Here is a 7,258-nt window from a genome sequence, read left to right as displayed (position 1 = left end):
TCACTATCTATATATACATCAATTGTGTAAAGCAAATTTGTACATTCGTTGCCCTCATCACTCTCAAAACATTTGCTCTCCACTTAAGACCTTGGAATCAGCTCCTCATTTTCTGTCTCCCTCCCCACCCCACCCCTCATAAACCCTTGATAATTTATAAATTATTATTTTTTCATATCTTGCACTGTCTGACGTCTCCCTTCACCCACTTTTCTGTTGTCCGTCCCCCAGCGTATTTTCCTATCTTACACTGCCTGCTCTCTCACCTTGCCCGCCCATGTTACTGTTGTCTGTCCCCCTAAGGCAGGGATGGGGTGGGAGTGGAATCATATGTCGGTCATTGTAGTTGGTTCCCCATTTCCACCCTTATCCTCCCACCTTACCCCTACTGTCATGGGATACTCCCACTGCTGTGCCTGAGGGGTTTATCTGTCTTGGATTCCGTGTGTTGAAAGCTCTTATCTGTACCAGTGTGCATGCTCTGGTCCAGCTGGATTTGTAAGGTAGAATGGAGTCACCAGAGTGGGGAGGAGGAAGCACTGAAGAACTAGAGGACTGTTGTGTGTTCCGTCCGTGCTGTGCTGCACCGTGTCTGTCTTGTTCTTTTCTTGTGACCCTTCTGGGAAGGAATGTCCAATTATCTACAGATGGGCTTTGTGTCTCCACTCTGACCCCCATTGTTTGCTTTGATATATTTGTCTGTTTTGGGTCTTTTGATGCCTGATATCTTATCCCGTCGACACCTCATGATCATATGGGTTGGTGTGCTTCTTTCATGTGGGCTTTGCTGCTTTCCTGCTAGATAACCGCTTGTTTAACTTCAAGCCTTTAAAAAAAAATCATTTATTGGGGGCACATTGGATGGTTGAACCACACAGGAAGCACAATATTTACATAGTTGTTAGTGCGTTAAGCATTGAACTACTAACCAAAGAGTCAACGATCTGAGCCCACCAGCCACTCCAAGGGAGAAAGACGAGGCAGTCTGCTTCTGTTAAGATTCACAGCTTCAGAGCTTCTCTGGGGGCAGTGCCGCTTGGCTTCACCATGAATGGAAATGGACTGGACAGCGGTGGGTTTGTTTTGGTCATTCTCTGGGAAAGGCATTGACACGGGGAGACAGTGCCGCTAAATGTAATCATGAAATTTGAGAGTGGAATATATCTGAAAAATCATGTATTTTAGTAAAACTCCTTTATCCCGGATTCTTCCCTCTACTTGCAACAGCCCTCCATAGACTCTAGTCTTTGTGTGTCAGTCTTAGTCATGACAAATCCAGTTCCGTTCGAAGCAACCCATTTCACTTTCCAGAACATTCTGCTTTTGGGCTTTGGGAAAAGTAGAGTATGACCAGAAGGATAAAGAGCATAGAAATCATGTCTAATCAAGGTATGTTTGAAGGAAAGTACTTTCAAGTCTTGGATGAGGAGTTATGATGTGAAAGAGGACTTCTGCTTCATATGAGTTGCCCAAATGGATTGGATTGAGGGGTGGGCCAGATAGTACCTCTGAACGCAGAAATTCTTAACCATGGGGACTCATGGAACTTTTTGTTAGATTTTTATTGTTGGTTTTTTTTTAGGTATCATTAATTCTATGAGTATTTACATTTATTTTTATGGGATTTCCCACACCCCCTTTTTTTTTTAGCCCCAGGAAGATCTTTAATCAGTTTGCAAAATGAGCACTTAGCTTCAAAGGTGAAAATCCTTGTTTTGTAGTCTTCCACAAGTCTGATTTACTCTCTCTCTATATATATATATCTATACATAGTATATAGTATAGTATGTATATACACACACACACACAAATACCAGTTCTCTTCCTTTGTAAATGTAGAAAAAAATGGATTAATTTGATATTCTGTGACAATTCTTATTTTGTTTTTCAACAAGCTGATATAATGCCAACTCTAAAGTAGACCAGGGATATATATAAACTTTAAATATACAAATGAGTTTTGAGCTTGCACTCAAAACTAAGCCCCAGTCTAAGAACAATTAGTACTTACTATGTGGGCTTACTCAGAATTTGCCCTCATGAAGCGATCACTGAAGATACGAGTGTTATAGCAAACTGTGATGAAGAAATCAGATGGTACCCAGCTATCAGGAAGAATAGTGCCTGGGGTTATAAAGGATGGTCTTAATAAGTAGCCATCTAAGAGAGGTGCTAGCTAAGTCCACCGGAAAGAGCATAAAAGCTCATTCCTTATGAGGACTTTACGAAAGGACTGTAAATAATAAAATCTAAGATCAGAAGAGAGACTTGCATTAGAGATAAAATTCTGAGCACTCCGTTTGCCAAAGGCTACGGATAACAGTGAAAGCCCCAACTTCACTTGCAGTGTCCCCATGTGGATTGAGCCTCCACTGAACGCTCTCAGACCATTGACGAGGGATGTGAATGGTATTTCCCTCAGACGGAGTGCATTGGAGAAAAGATATCGTTAGGTTAAACTTTAACATATTATCACTTGTTTTCCTTTGGATCCATTTGTAACTTGTTCTAGTTTCTGTAATCTAGAACTTTCTTTTGGATTGAGGTCTTCCTGTTTTATTTTGTTGTCATTGTTGGGGTTTTTGTATGCTTTTTTTATATGAAATCCAGGTGAAGTAATCCATAGAGACGGTAACTAGAGTAATAGTTTCTTAGGGTTACGGCAGGGGAGGTTGAGGAGGAATGGGGAACTAAGAGTAATAGGTACACGAATGAAGAAACTGTTCTAAAATGGATTGTGATGATTGCACAACTTGAAAAAATATATTTAAACCATTGAGTTGCGTGGTAAATGAATTAGATGCCAATAAAACTGTTGAAAATAAATAATATAAAGTAAAATTGGTTGCAACTCAGCAGGAGTAGCCTTTCATCCCATAGAACTTCAGGGTTTCGGTTTTTCCAGGGCACTAGGTCGCTGTTGAAATGGGCTTCATGATTCTCCCAGGAAAAGTAGAATGGTGCTGAGGAGCTTCCGTGACCTCTCAGGTTCTGAATTGCAGGCGGGGTGGCTTCATCTTAGCCTAAAGCTTTATAGTCATTCAGTGAAGAAACGAATGTTATTACTTGGGAAATAACAGATTTTTATTCCAGGTTGCAATATTTGCAAGAGATTAGGCATGTTTTCTTCATCAGAACCCCAGCTGTGCGCTTGCACTGTTTTTTGTTTATTGTAGTGGTTGTAGGACCAAATATGAGGAGCAAAGCACTTTCGTGATTAAACAAAATATTTACGGCCAGCCTTTGAGTTTAGTCAGGGCAGCAAATTACATCCATTCCCTAAGGGGAATAATTACTTACAGTTTGAAAGCAAATGAACAGTAATTTGTAACAAATTTACTAGCAAGATAATTTTGCCCTCAAAGAGAGAAATAATAATGCCATTGAATAGGTAGATATGTATTTGCCAAAAAAAGGTGAATTATTAAATTACTGAGGCAGAGGTTCCAATAGCTATCATGGTGAGTCAGACCAGTTTTTCTCCCTCCTCTTTAGCAAATAGCCCTTCGGTGACTTTCACATTCAAGAAAGCCACTGGCGTTCTTGTTAGCCCTCCTAGGTGGCAACTGCAGTTTTAAACAGTGGGAGTGCATATTATTAACATCCGGGCAGGTCAGAAGACACCATGACCGAGGATTAGGAATAATCATATGCTCTATCGGGAGAAGAGCGGGAGGGACAGGTGCTTTTGAAGGAAGTATTTAGATAAATCTTGACACAGTTACGGAATCCGCCTCCTCAAGGAAATTCAGTCCCTGAATTAAAGTGCTTTGCAGTGGTGAAGATTCCAGAGAGCTGGGTGAGTTGGTTGTTCTGAACAACTCTTGGACTAACTTTGGTCGTCTGAGAGGAGGGGACTGTTTTCTCTGAAAATGATAAAAGAACTGTACAAATTTACCCCTTACCCTGTTACAATCTTGTTATTGTTGGAAGGTAAAACTCCTCATTGATCTGGGCCCAATGAGTTCACCCAGCTGTCGCAGGAAATGGCGGGAGGCTGCGTGTCGGAGGTGGACAGAGGATGGAGGTGCTATGTGTGCCTGGAGGAAGGGAAGTGATGGTGTCTGGTGTTGCAATACGGAATGCTTTGCCTTTCCCTCCAATCACTAGTGATGGCAATGGACATGCAGTGACTCCTGGTGCAGCAGGTGCTTGAAAGCTAGTTAGTGAATTGTATTGACAATCAAACAGGATAAAACCAACGTTTTGCTCACCTATGCTTATGTTCATTTTAAAACTCATTTGACCTTAACAAAGGGCTCTGAGCGAAGTGAGTCTCTGCATAGCATTGCTCTCATGTGTCTGAATCCCTTGTTGAGAACAGGTGTCTACTAGGATTGTGGCCTGTAGTAGCTCAAAATCCCATGACAGCACTGTCTGGCTACTGTAGATACTTGATTCTTGGACGTCTGGGTGAGCAGTCTAGTGTCCTAGGGATTGGCAGAACAGGTGGTGGCAGTTACATATTGTTTACATGTGTAATGTTATGCTATTTACTGTGAGATGGGCTCAAATCTGCAGCTATCAGCGGCTCCTCTCTCTATTCTGGAGATAATTGGTTATTTTTTAATAACTTGGGTTAAGAATGAAGTATTGCTGCTTCCAGAGCTAGAGCATATTGTTCAGCTTTCTGTCAGGAACATGCCAATGAAGCTAATTGCATACATATGCATAAAAGCATGTTCCAAAGCACCATTTCTAGGAGAAAGAAAGGTGATTCAATGTCTAAAGTCTGACACGTCCTGTGGGCAGTTGTTAGTGACAACATGTGAGTGTGGAGGGAAATTCACTTTGAATCATGGAGTTCCACAGTTGTTGAATTTTTATGAAAATCCTCGTCTTGAACGTAGTTTTGCTTGTTTGCCTTTCAGATTAGTTATGTGTTTTCCCCCCCAGCTTAGTTATGCTTTATCCTGTCCAGATTTATGCTCAAAGGAAGAGTGACCCAGGGGCGCCTAGGAAGGAAGTGTCTGTCTATTACTGGTGCAGTCAGTCTATGCGCTCACTGGGGCTCTGAAAGAAACAGCCGGACCTGTTCTATGACATTCGATAGTTAATCTCCATGCTGATGGCTCTGCTTTGGCAGACTAGAAAAGATAGCTGGTGTCACTAGAAGTTCAAGTATTGGGCATAAAGTCAGGAAAGAAAATTCTAGGCATGTAAAATGTCATCCAGAGGGTGGGCAGGAAACGATAAAGTGTGTATGTAGAGGGAAGAATGCGTACCCAGTAGGTGAGAAGAGAGATTCAGAAAGAGCAGAAAAAGGAAAATTAACCTGGGATCAGGTCCAGCACTGAGTGTCTGACACTGACATTGAGAAATGACTACAGACAAGGCACTAATTCTCTTGTCAGTATCTGCATGTTTGAGAAGACACTGAATCCATAGTTTATTTCTTAGGTCTTTTCTGACTCTGACCATCACTCGTATGCCCCTTCTAGACTTTAAATGTTTATGGGAAGAATATTTTTATTAACAGTAATTGGATAGAGACAAAATAGATATGACTTTTTTATTAAAAATTTTTTTCAATCATTTTATTGCGGGTTCATGCAGCTCTTATTATAATCCATACATTCATCTATTGTGTCAAGCACATTTGTACATATGTTGCCATCATCATTTTCAAAACATTTTCTTTCTACTTGAGCCATTGGAATCAGCTCATTTCTCTCCCTCCTCCCTCATGAACCCTTGATAATTTATAATTATTTTTTTTCCATGTTTTACACTGACTGATGTCTCCCTTCACCTACTTTTCTGTTGTCTGTCCCCCAGGGAGGGGGTTATATGTCGATCATTGTAATGGGTTCCCCTTCCCTTCCCCCACCTTCCCTTTACCCTCCTGGTATCGCTACTCTCATTATTGGTCCTGAGGGGTTTATCTGACCTGGATTCCCTGTGAATAGATATGTCTTTAAATATAATTGGTAACACTTTTTGTCTTTTGTTTTTGGCTCCTGACTATCCCATGAAGCCCTGTCTGAAATATCTTAGGCTTATCTCATTACTGCATGGCTGGAACATATGTGGCTCTGGAGAAAATGTTTTGTGAATCAATGAATCAGCTGTTGATGCTTTGTTTCTGATTCATACTCACCCCAGGAGTGTCAGAGTAGAATTTGCCCCAGGAGGTATTCAACAGTTGATTATAAAAAATATATATATAAGTAAATCACTAGTTCTTTCATCCGAGGTGCTTCTGGGTGGTCTCAAACCTTCAAACTTTCAGTGACCCAAGCGCATTGTGATAGTTAAGGTTTTGTGTCAATTTGGCTGGGCCAGGTCTTTCAGTGAGAGTTGGCAGTTAACACTTAGTAACCCCCCGTGGCCTGATTTAACACAACGTAATCACAGCCAATCAGGTGTATTTTTGTCGTTGTTAGGTGCAGTAGAGTTGGTTCCATAGCAACCCTATGAAGAGCAGAAGGACACCCTGCCTGGCCCGCAGGCACCATCCTCACCACTGTTCTGTTCAAGCCCATCGTTTCAGCCACCATGTCAATCCATCTTGTCCAAAGTCTTCATATTTTTTTCACTGCCCTTCTAGTTTACGAAGCATATTGTTCTTTTTCAGGGACAAGTCTCTCCTGATAGAATATCCAAAATAACTGAGACAAAATCTCCTCATCCTTGCTTCTAAGAAGTACTTCTTCCAAGACAGATTTGTTTGTTCTTTTGGCAGTCCATTGTACTTTCAACAATCTTCACCAACACCATAGTTCAAATGCATCAATTTGGTCTCCTTAATTTTTTGTCCAACTTCTGTATCCATAAGAGGTGATTTAAAAACATCATGACCACAGCCCTGTTGCAATTAATTGCCTTGGCGGGGCATGTAGCTTGCTTCCAACATAATTGCATGCCATGTGAAATTTATTTCCTTTTTGCTGGGTCTGGATTTTGTATCTGACTCATTGATCTCCAGTTCTTTGGACTTGAGTCAATGCCCTACCGTATTGCCTACAAATCCTGGTAGCTTTAGCAATCTGCCATTTGACTTGTCAACCTTGGATTCAATGCTTTTGCAGTCACGGGTCTGACTTGTTGAACTTGGATTCATCCCCCTTTACAGTCACTGGCCTGTGGTCTTCCCGTCAACCATCAGCCTCTGGTGCTTTGTGAGTCAGCCTAACATTTGAACCTAGGAACTTAGAACCTGGCTGGACTTTGACTTGCTTGCTTCTACAGCTGTGCGCGCCATTTTCTTGATCTAAATTTCTATCTATCTATCTATCTATCTATCTATCTATCTATC

Source organism: Echinops telfairi, unplaced genomic scaffold (genome assembly GCF_000313985.2).
Source record: "Echinops telfairi isolate 266 unplaced genomic scaffold, ASM31398v2 ScPeMD7_18;HRSCAF=68, whole genome shotgun sequence".
NCBI lineage: Eukaryota > Metazoa > Chordata > Mammalia > Afrosoricida > Tenrecidae > Echinops > Echinops telfairi.
Note: the sequence above shows the minus strand (reverse complement) of the source record.